Consider the following 14,804-nt stretch of genomic DNA (forward strand, 5'->3'; position numbering starts at 1 on the left):
TGGTAAAATTTTCCAAGATGGTACGTTGACGATTTTTTGTGATTGTTCGATCGTTTGGATGTGACATTTTTCGATGGTACACATGTCAGAAAATGTACAAGATTTAAAAGAAGAAAAAAAAAAAATTTTTTTTTGCGAGTCGTTTTTTAGTTTTTTTTTTGCGACAAAATGACGAAAAAAAAAAACTCGTATGAGGCGTTAAATTAAATTGTTCGTTTGACGATCTCAACGAGTCACTTGCGATTAACGTAATTTAAAATTTGAGAACTTACTTACTCACTTGCTTGCTTAGATGGAAATAGCACCCACTTGAAGTAAACGCCGACACGGACCGGAGATGAATAAACTCCGAACGGACGGGGTTAATTCATGAACTGACCGTAGTACGGTCGAAGGTTCGCCGCCGCCGCTACCTGCTTTCTTTCTTAGAACTGATAACAGAGTTGGTTTCTTTGTCTGTTCATTCATCGAAATTCCCACCACTCTGGCCGGGCCGGGCGGGGTGGGTGTGTGTTGTTTCATGATTTGTTCTCTTCTCGATTTATTCTTTTTCCGACGTCGTTCGATTCATAGAGATGTTTTCGTCGAAAGTGTGGTCGCGTTTACATTGCATTAAAATTTAATTTGTTCCAGTGCGACGATGAAACAAGAAAAAAGTTTCAAGTAAGTACGCACGCACGCACACCTACATATTTCATTTTTTAAATCTTTCGACGTTCGTAGTTTCTGCTCGAAATGTCGACTAATAGTAGGGAATGTTTTGTTGATTTGTTTGTTTTTCGTTTTTGAGAAGAACAAATGAAAATTTCGTTGGATTTCTGTCGACCGACGACCGACTGAAAATCCGCCGACATCGACGTAGTTTTATTTAGAGTGTCTGAAAAATGCAAACAATGCAAGATTTCCGTATTTTTGTTGGTTTGTGGTGTTTGGGGAGTTTTTTTTATGATTATAAAATGGTTTCGTCGAGAAAAATTGCTTCTTTCGCAATGAATTGGCAAGAAAAATTAAAAAACTCGTCCGTTCCCGTCGCTGGATGTTCGACGGTGGTCCGTCTGATTTTCCCTTTATTTTCGTAAAATTGACGAGAATTTCGACGTCAAAACTGTTTTCGGTGATGTTTCGATGATGGGATTTCGTCGTGTGAGGTAATTTTTGAGGAAAAAATGTCGATTTTGCGAAAAAAGTCGTTCGAAAAGTCCGTTCGTCGTACAAATTCGTTTCTCATGGTCGAGTCCGAAATTGACATCGTTTTTTTTCCGACCTGTTCGTCAAGATCGTTTTCAAAAATCAACTCCTACGAAAGGCGAAGGTTTTATCTTCGTTCTTGAAAAAATTCGACCTTCTCGGACGTCATCTTCGACCGTTTGTGAATTTTTTTCCTACACTCTGCAGGTTCGTCGGTCGTCGCTCCGATCCGTGCTGCGTCTCTTTGCGAGGCGATTTTCGAAAAGATCGCACGTACTTTTCGACCGATTCGTTCGTGAAACTTGTAGAGGATGCTTCCAAGTTTGTCTGGTCGAAAGCGGAACTTTCCTGTTATTCGTGGAAAACGCGTAACGTCGGCGTCGAACTTGGATGTCATCTCCTTGTTTCGGAGGGTCTTTGTTCGAGTCGACGTTCGATCGGTCCTTGTTCGCTTTTGGAGGTCGGCTGGTCGTCCGGGAAAACTTGAGGTTATTCAGGAGGCCATCGCCGACCGAATCGCTCATGTTCCCGCACCCGGAGGCGGTGATCTTCGCGTAAAGAGAACGATGCCATCACGCGAAAGCTGTATTCGAGGCCCACTGAATTTTCTAACTCGACGAGAAGGCTCTCGTTTAGTCCGCGGTCCGCGCGTTTTCGAACGCGCCAACACTTTGACTTTGGCGCCCAATTCGTTCTGTAAAGTTCATTCGTTCTTTCACCGAAGAATAAGCCTACCTATAATAAAAAGAAAAAAACGCGCGCGCGATAGACGAAAATATGGCCGACGTAGAAAATCAAGCAGCTTCGACGGTCGCCGGTGCCACTTCCGGCTCCTCACCGGTGAAGAAGGAGAAGAAGCCCAAAAATCCGAGAAGCAAACCTTCTCATCCGCCCACTTCGGAGATGGTCACCAACGCCATCAAAGGCTTGAAGGAACGCGGCGGTTCTTCGTTGCAGGCGATCAAGAAATATGTCGCGGCCAACTACAAAGTCGACGCGGAAAAATTTGCGCCTTTCATCAAGAAGTACCTTAAGGGCGCCGTCGCATCCGGTTCGTTGGTCCAAACCAAAGGAAAAGGAGCTTCCGGTTCGTTCAAGTTGGCTTCTGCCGTCACCGGTGCAGCTAAGGCTCCGTCCGCCACGAAAAAGAGATCTGCCGCTGCGACCGCGTCGTCATCGGCGAAATCCAAGAAGACGGGCGTTGCTAAACGTTCCGTCGCGTCAGCGCCGACGTCCGCCGAAAAAGGATCCGCCTCAAAAGCCGGTAAGAAGGCCGCCCCCGCCGCTTCGGCCAAGTCTAAGAAAACTGCCGCCGAAAAGAAGAGCGTCGCCGTATCGAAGGCTAGAAAGGCTGCGTCCGCTCCCGAAAAGAAAGCCAGCGCCGCCTCCAGATCGCCCGTCAAACCCAAGACGCCATCGAAAGCGAAGAAATCCAACAAGGCCGGTCCAACCAAGAAACCGAAAGCGCCGAAACCGAAAACGCCAAAGCCGTCACCGTCAAAGCGAAAAAAACCGCTTCACCCAAGAGAAAGAAGTGAAAAGTCGACGACGATGATTTAATTTTTTCAACGACGACGACGTCCTGGTGGTTTCGGGAACGTGCTCCGATCGTATATATCGACGTAGGGGCACCATCGATACAAATAAATGGCCCTTTTCAGGGCCACAATTATTTTCAAGAAACGAACGAAAGATTCGCTTGGACAATGCACATTCTGTTGAGGAGATACATACTTTCATTTGATTTTCTTGTCTATTCATTTGACTGTCGAAACAGTGTTATTACAAAGAATGATAAACTTTATTATATAATAATGTTTCAAATAGTCTCAGTTAAAAGAAAATTTAATGTGAAAGAAAAAAGCAAAAGTTTATCGTTTTATGTAAGTACGAATTTTGTGAATAAATCACATAACCTAACTTTTTTTTTTTTTTTTTTTTTTTTTCAATCTCAAAAAGTTGCATGCGCGAACGATAAATTTTCAATTCGTTGGAAAATAATTGTGGTTCTGAAAAGAACCGATTTTTTTTTTCTTCTTTTAACACCTTCGAAGATGAAGAATTTGTTAATTCTAGATGGTCGGATCGGATGGATGGATGGATGGATGGAGGAAATTTAAGCCCTCTCGCCACGAATGCGTCTCGCCAATTGGATGTCTTTCGGCATGATGGTGACACGTTTGGCGTGGATGGCGCACAAGTTGGTGTCTTCGAAGAGGCCGACGAGATAAGCCTCGCTGGCTTCTTGAAGTGCCATCACGGCCGAACTTTGGAAACGGAGATCGGTCTTGAAATCTTGGGCGATCTCTCGGACGAGACGTTGGAAAGGCAGCTTGCGGATCAAAAGTTCAGTGCTCTTTTGATAACGACGAATCTCACGAAGGGCGACCGTACCGGGCCTGTAACGGTGAGGTTTCTTGACACCTCCGGTGGCGGGAGCGCTTTTTCTGGCCGCCTTCGTGGCCAACTGTTTTCTAGGTGCCTTGCCACCGGTAGATTTACGAGCCGTCTGTTTAGTTCTCGCCATCTCGGATATCGGATGAATCAAATGAAAAGAATTAACGTAGGTAGTGGCTTGCTTGCTTGCTTCGACCGAACGACCGACCGTACGTACGAACGTTCGAAAGTCAACTGAAAATTTTCGTCGCGCCAACGGCCGTTTTATAAACTCGATGAGTCATACGGCGACGCCATTGGTGGATTCGTTTTTAACGCGAGGTGGAGCTGCCGTAACTTATAAATAGTCCCGCGGAATGAAATTTTGACGTTAGTTCCATAACGAACTTGGTCGAAGCTACGTCGTTTTGTACGAAGAATTTCCTAATTTTATCAAGATGACCGGTCGTGGTAAAGGTGGCAAAGGATTGGGAAAAGGTGGCGCCAAACGTCATCGCAAAGTTCTACGCGATAACATCCAAGGTATAACGAAACCGGCGATCAGAAGATTGGCTCGTCGTGGTGGTGTGAAACGTATTTCCGGTCTCATCTACGAAGAAACCAGAGGTGTGTTGAAGGTCTTCCTCGAGAACGTCATCCGTGACGCCGTAACTTACACCGAACACGCAAAACGTAAGACCGTCACCGCCATGGACGTCGTCTACGCCCTGAAACGTCAAGGTCGTACCCTTTACGGTTTCGGCGGTTAATTTTATCATTTTATGACGTGTATCCGCATCCTCAGAGGAATAACAACAAACCCCCCGCAGGCAAGCAAACAAACAAACAAAAAAAAACGGTTCTTTTCAGAACCACAAAATAAATCAAACGAATTAAATATGTTGCTCAATTGTGTGTTTGTCTTCAAATCGAAATGAAAATCGTACGGAGTGAGTGATCATTTTAATTTGTGATCCAGGCGGCGACTTTGACAATTTTGACAGCAGTTTTAGGTTAGAATGACCATCGTTAAAAGAACGTTTTTGCCACGAAGAGTATATTTGAGGTTATGTCCAATATGGGGTAGAGTTACTCTCCTCAGACGTGACTTGAAACAAAATCTCATAGCAAATAAAACGATTGATTGTAGTATTACGGCTCACCGCTGACGACTGCTGCTGCAAGAAATTATCGAGACGGAGAGCACGTATAGGCGACCGGTGTGTGTGTGTATGTTCTTAACAGATTAATGTGCGAAATGTGAAGAAATTTACGACGAATCGGAATGTTTCTTGAATTAGATAATCAATAAATTATTATAGATAGAGTTGTCGAGTTCGTGCTTTAGTCGGGCATTGAATTTTTCTAAAAATTACGATGAAAAGTCGTAAAAATCATCTTTCTTGGTTGAATGTAATCGAAAATCTTCCGTTCAGTCTACGCTCGTATAATGAATTAATTGATCGGTTTAACTTTAAAATATCTAAAAGACTTTTTAACATGATTCTCATAGGTTGTTGTATTTTGGCGAAAAAATCAATTCGTTCGAGTTGAATTTTTGGCCCTGAGAAGGGCCGATGTGAAGATGGTTTTTATAAAAGTTTTTGTTTTTCGTTCGAGATGACGGCGGCGAAGAATTAAATTTAAGGCTTCTTTTCGGTCTTCTTGGGCAACAACACCGCCTGGATGTTGGGCAAGACACCGCCTTGGGCGATGGTAACGCCGGAAAGGAGCTTGTTTAACTCCTCGTCGTTCCTTATAGCCAATTGAAGATGTCTCGGAATGATACGGGTTTTCTTGTTATCTCTGGCGGCGTTTCCTGCCAATTCGAGAACTTCGGCGGCTAGATATTCCATTACGGCCGCCAAATAAACGGGAGCACCTGCACCCACTCTTTCGGCGTAGTTTCCTTTACGCAGAAGACGATGAATTCTGCCGACGGGAAACTGAAGTCCGGCACGACTGGAACGAGACTTCGCCTTTCCCTTCACTTTACCTCCTTTTCCTCTTCCGGACATGTTGTTATACGATATAAACAGCAAAACACCTACTGCGACTGACACGAAGCGCACTGACAAACGTACGGCTTGAAATAAATGCCGAACGCGGCGAAGGCTAGAAATTTATATGGTCGGTACAGCGCCATCTCGTTAGGGCAATGGTCGAACGACGAACTAAGGCGGAGCGCCTGTTTGTCGCTCGCTCGTTATAAATAGAGGGATTTTAGGTGTGCGGCGTTTTAGATCGAGTATACTCGTCGTAACGTGCACGTCGTGTCTGTCTCGTTTTCTGTTTTTAAACGTTTTTTTAACTCGACGACTAGAAGAGAATGCCACCCAAGACCAGCGGTAAGGCGGCCAAGAAGGCCGGAAAAGCTCAAAAGAACATCTCGAAGAGCGACAAGAAAAAGAAGCGCAGGAGGAAGGAGAGTTACGCCATCTACATTTACAAGGTGTTGAAGCAGGTCCATCCCGATACCGGTATCTCCAGCAAGGCTATGTCTATCATGAACAGTTTCGTGAACGACATCTTCGAACGTATAGCTGCTGAAGCCAGTCGCCTCGCTCATTACAACAAACGTTCGACCATAACCAGCAGGGAGATCCAGACGGCGGTGCGTCTTCTTTTGCCCGGTGAATTGGCGAAGCACGCCGTTTCTGAAGGAACCAAGGCCGTCACCAAATACACCAGTTCAAAATAAATCCTCCTCGAGCAGCTTGGAAGTTGGTTGGAAAAAAAAGAAAAAAAATCGGTTCTTTTCAGAACCACAAATTCAACTCGAACGAATTAAAAATTTTCGTCTTCATACTATATAAGTTCCTGAGAGAAAATATAAATAGTGAAAAATATATTTAAAAAAAGTTTGACATCAGAAATGTTAATAAAAAAAGAAAAGAGTAGAGACAACGGCACGCGGTGTTCCCAAGCGGTCACCCATCCAAGTACTGACCGCGCCCGACGTTGCTTGACTTCGGTGATCGGACGAGAACCGGTAGTTTTCAACGTGGTATGGTCGTTGCCTGGTAAAATTTTCCAAGATGGTACGTTGACGATTTTTTGTGATTGTTCGATCGTTTGGATGTGACATTTTTCGATGGTACACATGTCAGAAAATGTACAAGATTTAAAAGAAGAAAAAAAAAAAATTTTTTTTTGCGAGTCGTTTTTTAGTTTTTTTTTTGCGACAAAATGACGAAAAAAAAAAACTCGTATGAGGCGTTAAATTAAATTGTTCGTTTGACGATCTCAACGAGTCACTTGCGATTAACGTAATTTAAAATTTGAGAACTTACTTACTCACTTGCTTGCTTAGATGGAAATAGCACCCACTTGAAGTAAACGCCGACACGGACCGGAGATGAATAAACTCCGAACGGACGGGGTTAATTCATGAACTGACCGTAGTACGGTCGAAGGTTCGCCGCCGCCGCTACCTGCTTTCTTTCTTAGAACTGATAACAGAGTTGGTTTCTTTGTCTGTTCATTCATCGAAATTCCCACCACTCTGGCCGGGCCGGGCGGGGTGGGTGTGTGTTGTTTCATGATTTGTTCTCTTCTCGATTTATTCTTTTTCCGACGTCGTTCGATTCATAGAGATGTTTTCGTCGAAAGTGTGGTCGCGTTTACATTGCATTAAAATTTAATTTGTTCCAGTGCGACGATGAAACAAGAAAAAAGTTTCAAGTAAGTACGCACGCACGCACACCTACATATTTCATTTTTTAAATCTTTCGACGTTCGTAGTTTCTGCTCGAAATGTCGACTAATAGTAGGGAATGTTTTGTTGATTTGTTTGTTTTTCGTTTTTGAGAAGAACAAATGAAAATTTCGTTGGATTTCTGTCGACCGACGACCGACTGAAAATCCGCCGACATCGACGTAGTTTTATTTAGAGTGTCTGAAAAATGCAAACAATGCAAGATTTCCGTATTTTTGTTGGTTTGTGGTGTTTGGGGAGTTTTTTTTATGATTATAAAATGGTTTCGTCGAGAAAAATTGCTTCTTTCGCAATGAATTGGCAAGAAAAATTAAAAAACTCGTCCGTTCCCGTCGCTGGATGTTCGACGGTGGTCCGTCTGATTTTCCCTTTATTTTCGTAAAATTGACGAGAATTTCGACGTCAAAACTGTTTTCGGTGATGTTTCGATGATGGGATTTCGTCGTGTGAGGTAATTTTTGAGGAAAAAATGTCGATTTTGCGAAAAAAGTCGTTCGAAAAGTCCGTTCGTCGTACAAATTCGTTTCTCATGGTCGAGTCCGAAATTGACATCGTTTTTTTTCCGACCTGTTCGTCAAGATCGTTTTCAAAAATCAACTCCTACGAAAGGCGAAGGTTTTATCTTCGTTCTTGAAAAAATTCGACCTTCTCGGACGTCATCTTCGACCGTTTGTGAATTTTTTTCCTACACTCTGCAGGTTCGTCGGTCGTCGCTCCGATCCGTGCTGCGTCTCTTTGCGAGGCGATTTTCGAAAAGATCGCACGTACTTTTCGACCGATTCGTTCGTGAAACTTGTAGAGGATGCTTCCAAGTTTGTCTGGTCGAAAGCGGAACTTTCCTGTTATTCGTGGAAAACGCGTAACGTCGGCGTCGAACTTGGATGTCATCTCCTTGTTTCGGAGGGTCTTTGTTCGAGTCGACGTTCGATCGGTCCTTGTTCGCTTTTGGAGGTCGGCTGGTCGTCCGGGAAAACTTGAGGTTATTCAGGAGGCCATCGCCGACCGAATCGCTCATGTTCCCGCACCCGGAGGCGGTGATCTTCGCGTAAAGAGAACGATGCCATCACGCGAAAGCTGTATTCGAGGCCCACTGAATTTTCTAACTCGACGAGAAGGCTCTCGTTTAGTCCGCGGTCCGCGCGTTTTCGAACGCGCCAACACTTTGACTTTGGCGCCCAATTCGTTCTGTAAAGTTCATTCGTTCTTTCACCGAAGAATAAGCCTACCTATAATAAAAAGAAAAAAACGCGCGCGCGATAGACGAAAATATGGCCGACGTAGAAAATCAAGCAGCTTCGACGGTCGCCGGTGCCACTTCCGGCTCCTCACCGGTGAAGAAGGAGAAGAAGCCCAAAAATCCGAGAAGCAAACCTTCTCATCCGCCCACTTCGGAGATGGTCACCAACGCCATCAAAGGCTTGAAGGAACGCGGCGGTTCTTCGTTGCAGGCGATCAAGAAATATGTCGCGGCCAACTACAAAGTCGACGCGGAAAAATTTGCGCCTTTCATCAAGAAGTACCTTAAGGGCGCCGTCGCATCCGGTTCGTTGGTCCAAACCAAAGGAAAAGGAGCTTCCGGTTCGTTCAAGTTGGCTTCTGCCGTCACCGGTGCAGCTAAGGCTCCGTCCGCCACGAAAAAGAGATCTGCCGCTGCGACCGCGTCGTCATCGGCGAAATCCAAGAAGACGGGCGTTGCTAAACGTTCCGTCGCGTCAGCGCCGACGTCCGCCGAAAAAGGATCCGCCTCAAAAGCCGGTAAGAAGGCCGCCCCCGCCGCTTCGGCCAAGTCTAAGAAAACTGCCGCCGAAAAGAAGAGCGTCGCCGTATCGAAGGCTAGAAAGGCTGCGTCCGCTCCCGAAAAGAAAGCCAGCGCCGCCTCCAGATCGCCCGTCAAACCCAAGACGCCATCGAAAGCGAAGAAATCCAACAAGGCCGGTCCAACCAAGAAACCGAAAGCGCCGAAACCGAAAACGGCCAAAGCCGTCACCGTCAAAGCGAAAAAAACCGCTTCACCCAAGAGAAAGAAGTGAAAAGTCGACGACGATGATTTAATTTTTTCAACGACGACGACGTCCTGGTGGTTTCGGGAACGTGCTCCGATCGTATATATCGACGTAGGGGCACCATCGATACAAATAAATGGCCCTTTTCAGGGCCACAATTATTTTCAAGAAACGAACGAAAGATTCGCTTGGACAATGCACATTCTGTTGAGGAGATACATACTTTCATTTGATTTTCTTGTCTATTCATTTGACTGTCGAAACAGTGTTATTACAAAGAATGATAAACTTTATTATATAATAATGTTTCAAATAGTCTCAGTTAAAAGAAAATTTAATGTGAAAGAAAAAAGCAAAAGTTTATCGTTTTATGTAAGTACGAATTTTGTGAATAAATCACATAACCTAACTTTTTTTTTTTTTTTTTTTTTTTTCAATCTCAAAAAGTTGCATGCGCGAACGATAAATTTTCAATTCGTTGGAAAATAATTGTGGTTCTGAAAAGAACCGATTTTTTTTTTCTTCTTTTAACACCTTCGAAGATGAAGAATTTGTTAATTCTAGATGGTCGGATCGGATGGATGGATGGATGGATGGAGGAAATTTAAGCCCTCTCGCCACGAATGCGTCTCGCCAATTGGATGTCTTTCGGCATGATGGTGACACGTTTGGCGTGGATGGCGCACAAGTTGGTGTCTTCGAAGAGGCCGACGAGATAAGCCTCGCTGGCTTCTTGAAGTGCCATCACGGCCGAACTTTGGAAACGGAGATCGGTCTTGAAATCTTGGGCGATCTCTCGGACGAGACGTTGGAAAGGCAGCTTGCGGATCAAAAGTTCAGTGCTCTTTTGATAACGACGAATCTCACGAAGGGCGACCGTACCGGGCCTGTAACGGTGAGGTTTCTTGACACCTCCGGTGGCGGGAGCGCTTTTTCTGGCCGCCTTCGTGGCCAACTGTTTTCTAGGTGCCTTGCCACCGGTAGATTTACGAGCCGTCTGTTTAGTTCTCGCCATCTCGGATATCGGATGAATCAAATGAAAAGAATTAACGTAGGTAGTGGCTTGCTTGCTTGCTTCGACCGAACGACCGACCGTACGTACGAACGTTCGAAAGTCAACTGAAAATTTTCGTCGCGCCAACGGCCGTTTTATAAACTCGATGAGTCATACGGCGACGCCATTGGTGGATTCGTTTTTAACGCGAGGTGGAGCTGCCGTAACTTATAAATAGTCCCGCGGAATGAAATTTTGACGTTAGTTCCATAACGAACTTGGTCGAAGCTACGTCGTTTTGTACGAAGAATTTCCTAATTTTATCAAGATGACCGGTCGTGGTAAAGGTGGCAAAGGATTGGGAAAAGGTGGCGCCAAACGTCATCGCAAAGTTCTACGCGATAACATCCAAGGTATAACGAAACCGGCGATCAGAAGATTGGCTCGTCGTGGTGGTGTGAAACGTATTTCCGGTCTCATCTACGAAGAAACCAGAGGTGTGTTGAAGGTCTTCCTCGAGAACGTCATCCGTGACGCCGTAACTTACACCGAACACGCAAAACGTAAGACCGTCACCGCCATGGACGTCGTCTACGCCCTGAAACGTCAAGGTCGTACCCTTTACGGTTTCGGCGGTTAATTTTATCATTTTATGACGTGTATCCGCATCCTCAGAGGAATAACAACAAACCCCCCGCAGGCAAGCAAACAAACAAACAAAAAAAAACGGTTCTTTTCAGAACCACAAAATAAATCAAACGAATTAAATATGTTGCTCAATTGTGTGTTTGTCTTCAAATCGAAATGAAAATCGTACGGAGTGAGTGATCATTTTAATTTGTGATCCAGGCGGCGACTTTGACAATTTTGACAGCAGTTTTAGGTTAGAATGACCATCGTTAAAAGAACGTTTTTGCCACGAAGAGTATATTTGAGGTTATGTCCAATATGGGGTAGAGTTACTCTCCTCAGACGTGACTTGAAACAAAATCTCATAGCAAATAAAACGATTGATTGTAGTATTACGGCTCACCGCTGACGACTGCTGCTGCAAGAAATTATCGAGACGGAGAGCACGTATAGGCGACCGGTGTGTGTGTGTATGTTCTTAACAGATTAATGTGCGAAATGTGAAGAAATTTACGACGAATCGGAATGTTTCTTGAATTAGATAATCAATAAATTATTATAGATAGAGTTGTCGAGTTCGTGCTTTAGTCGGGCATTGAATTTTTCTAAAAATTACGATGAAAAGTCGTAAAAATCATCTTTCTTGGTTGAATGTAATCGAAAATCTTCCGTTCAGTCTACGCTCGTATAATGAATTAATTGATCGGTTTAACTTTAAAATATCTAAAAGACTTTTTAACATGATTCTCATAGGTTGTTGTATTTTGGCGAAAAAATCAATTCGTTCGAGTTGAATTTTTGGCCCTGAGAAGGGCCGATGTGAAGATGGTTTTTATAAAAGTTTTTGTTTTTCGTTCGAGATGACGGCGGCGAAGAATTAAATTTAAGGCTTCTTTTCGGTCTTCTTGGGCAACAACACCGCCTGGATGTTGGGCAAGACACCGCCTTGGGCGATGGTAACGCCGGAAAGGAGCTTGTTTAACTCCTCGTCGTTCCTTATAGCCAATTGAAGATGTCTCGGAATGATACGGGTTTTCTTGTTATCTCTGGCGGCGTTTCCTGCCAATTCGAGAACTTCGGCGGCTAGATATTCCATTACGGCCGCCAAATAAACGGGAGCACCTGCACCCACTCTTTCGGCGTAGTTTCCTTTACGCAGAAGACGATGAATTCTGCCGACGGGAAACTGAAGTCCGGCACGACTGGAACGAGACTTCGCCTTTCCCTTCACTTTACCTCCTTTTCCTCTTCCGGACATGTTGTTATACGATATAAACAGCAAAACACCTACTGCGACTGACACGAAGCGCACTGACAAACGTACGGCTTGAAATAAATGCCGAACGCGGCGAAGGCTAGAAATTTATATGGTCGGTACAGCGCCATCTCGTTAGGGCAATGGTCGAACGACGAACTAAGGCGGAGCGCCTGTTTGTCGCTCGCTCGTTATAAATAGAGGGATTTTAGGTGTGCGGCGTTTTAGATCGAGTATACTCGTCGTAACGTGCACGTCGTGTCTGTCTCGTTTTCTGTTTTTAAACGTTTTTTTAACTCGACGACTAGAAGAGAATGCCACCCAAGACCAGCGGTAAGGCGGCCAAGAAGGCCGGAAAAGCTCAAAAGAACATCTCGAAGAGCGACAAGAAAAAGAAGCGCAGGAGGAAGGAGAGTTACGCCATCTACATTTACAAGGTGTTGAAGCAGGTCCATCCCGATACCGGTATCTCCAGCAAGGCTATGTCTATCATGAACAGTTTCGTGAACGACATCTTCGAACGTATAGCTGCTGAAGCCAGTCGCCTCGCTCATTACAACAAACGTTCGACCATAACCAGCAGGGAGATCCAGACGGCGGTGCGTCTTCTTTTGCCCGGTGAATTGGCGAAGCACGCCGTTTCTGAAGGAACCAAGGCCGTCACCAAATACACCAGTTCAAAATAAATCCTCCTCGAGCAGCTTGGAAGTTGGTTGGAAAAAAAAGAAAAAAAATCGGTTCTTTTCAGAACCACAAATTCAACTCGAACGAATTAAAAATTTTCGTCTTCATACTATATAAGTTCCTGAGAGAAAATATAAATAGTGAAAAATATATTTAAAAAAAGTTTGACATCAGAAATGTTAATAAAAAAAGAAAAGAGTAGAGACAACGGCACGCGGTGTTCCCAAGCGGTCACCCATCCAAGTACTGACCGCGCCCGACGTTGCTTGACTTCGGTGATCGGACGAGAACCGGTAGTTTTCAACGTGGTATGGTCGTTGCCTGGTAAAATTTTCCAAGATGGTACGTTGACGATTTTTTGTGATTGTTCGATCGTTTGGATGTGACATTTTTCGATGGTACACATGTCAGAAAATGTACAAGATTTAAAAGAAGAAAAAAAAAAAATTTTTTTTTGCGAGTCGTTTTTTAGTTTTTTTTTTGCGACAAAATGACGAAAAAAAAAAACTCGTATGAGGCGTTAAATTAAATTGTTCGTTTGACGATCTCAACGAGTCACTTGCGATTAACGTAATTTAAAATTTGAGAACTTACTTACTCACTTGCTTGCTTAGATGGAAATAGCACCCACTTGAAGTAAACGCCGACACGGACCGGAGATGAATAAACTCCGAACGGACGGGGTTAATTCATGAACTGACCGTAGTACGGTCGAAGGTTCGCCGCCGCCGCTACCTGCTTTCTTTCTTAGAACTGATAACAGAGTTGGTTTCTTTGTCTGTTCATTCATCGAAATTCCCACCACTCTGGCCGGGCCGGGCGGGGTGGGTGTGTGTTGTTTCATGATTTGTTCTCTTCTCGATTTATTCTTTTTCCGACGTCGTTCGATTCATAGAGATGTTTTCGTCGAAAGTGTGGTCGCGTTTACATTGCATTAAAATTTAATTTGTTCCAGTGCGACGATGAAACAAGAAAAAAGTTTCAAGTAAGTACGCACGCACGCACACCTACATATTTCATTTTTTAAATCTTTCGACGTTCGTAGTTTCTGCTCGAAATGTCGACTAATAGTAGGGAATGTTTTGTTGATTTGTTTGTTTTTCGTTTTTGAGAAGAACAAATGAAAATTTCGTTGGATTTCTGTCGACCGACGACCGACTGAAAATCCGCCGACATCGACGTAGTTTTATTTAGAGTGTCTGAAAAATGCAAACAATGCAAGATTTCCGTATTTTTGTTGGTTTGTGGTGTTTGGGGAGTTTTTTTTATGATTATAAAATGGTTTCGTCGAGAAAAATTGCTTCTTTCGCAATGAATTGGCAAGAAAAATTAAAAAACTCGTCCGTTCCCGTCGCTGGATGTTCGACGGTGGTCCGTCTGATTTTCCCTTTATTTTCGTAAAATTGACGAGAATTTCGACGTCAAAACTGTTTTCGGTGATGTTTCGATGATGGGATTTCGTCGTGTGAGGTAATTTTTGAGGAAAAAATGTCGATTTTGCGAAAAAAGTCGTTCGAAAAGTCCGTTCGTCGTACAAATTCGTTTCTCATGGTCGAGTCCGAAATTGACATCGTTTTTTTTCCGACCTGTTCGTCAAGATCGTTTTCAAAAATCAACTCCTACGAAAGGCGAAGGTTTTATCTTCGTTCTTGAAAAAATTCGACCTTCTCGGACGTCATCTTCGACCGTTTGTGAATTTTTTTCCTACACTCTGCAGGTTCGTCGGTCGTCGCTCCGATCCGTGCTGCGTCTCTTTGCGAGGCGATTTTCGAAAAGATCGCACGTACTTTTCGACCGATTCGTTCGTGAAACTTGTAGAGGATGCTTCCAAGTTTGTCTGGTCGAAAGCGGAACTTTCCTGTTATTCGTGGAAAACGCGTAACGTCGGCGTCGAACTTGGATGTCATCTCCTTGTTTCGGAGGGTCTTTGTTCGAGTCGACGTTCGATCGGTCCTT

At 44.1% G+C, this 14,804-nt stretch overlaps 2 non-coding genes across 2 annotated transcripts; both read right to left on the reverse strand.

Annotated features, from left to right (window-relative positions):
• Nucleotides 1-6,465: 6,465 nt before the first annotated feature.
• LOC148165620 (5S ribosomal RNA) lies at nt 6,466-6,585 on the reverse strand. The gene has a single exon (XR_015771316.1). It is a non-coding gene; the product is annotated as a 5S ribosomal RNA (ribosomal RNA).
• A 6,465-nt stretch (nt 6,586-13,050) lies between these two features.
• On the reverse strand, nt 13,051-13,170 carry LOC148165621 (5S ribosomal RNA). Its single transcript, XR_015771317.1, has one exon. It is a non-coding gene; the product is annotated as a 5S ribosomal RNA (ribosomal RNA).
• Nucleotides 13,171-14,804: the final 1,634 nt, after the last annotated feature.

This window comes from Gnatocerus cornutus, unplaced genomic scaffold (genome assembly GCF_029298725.1).
Source record: "Gnatocerus cornutus isolate USDA-ARS CGAHR unplaced genomic scaffold, icGnaCorn1.1 ctg00000267.1, whole genome shotgun sequence".
In the NCBI taxonomy this organism is placed as follows: Eukaryota; Metazoa; Arthropoda; class Insecta; order Coleoptera; family Tenebrionidae; genus Gnatocerus; species Gnatocerus cornutus.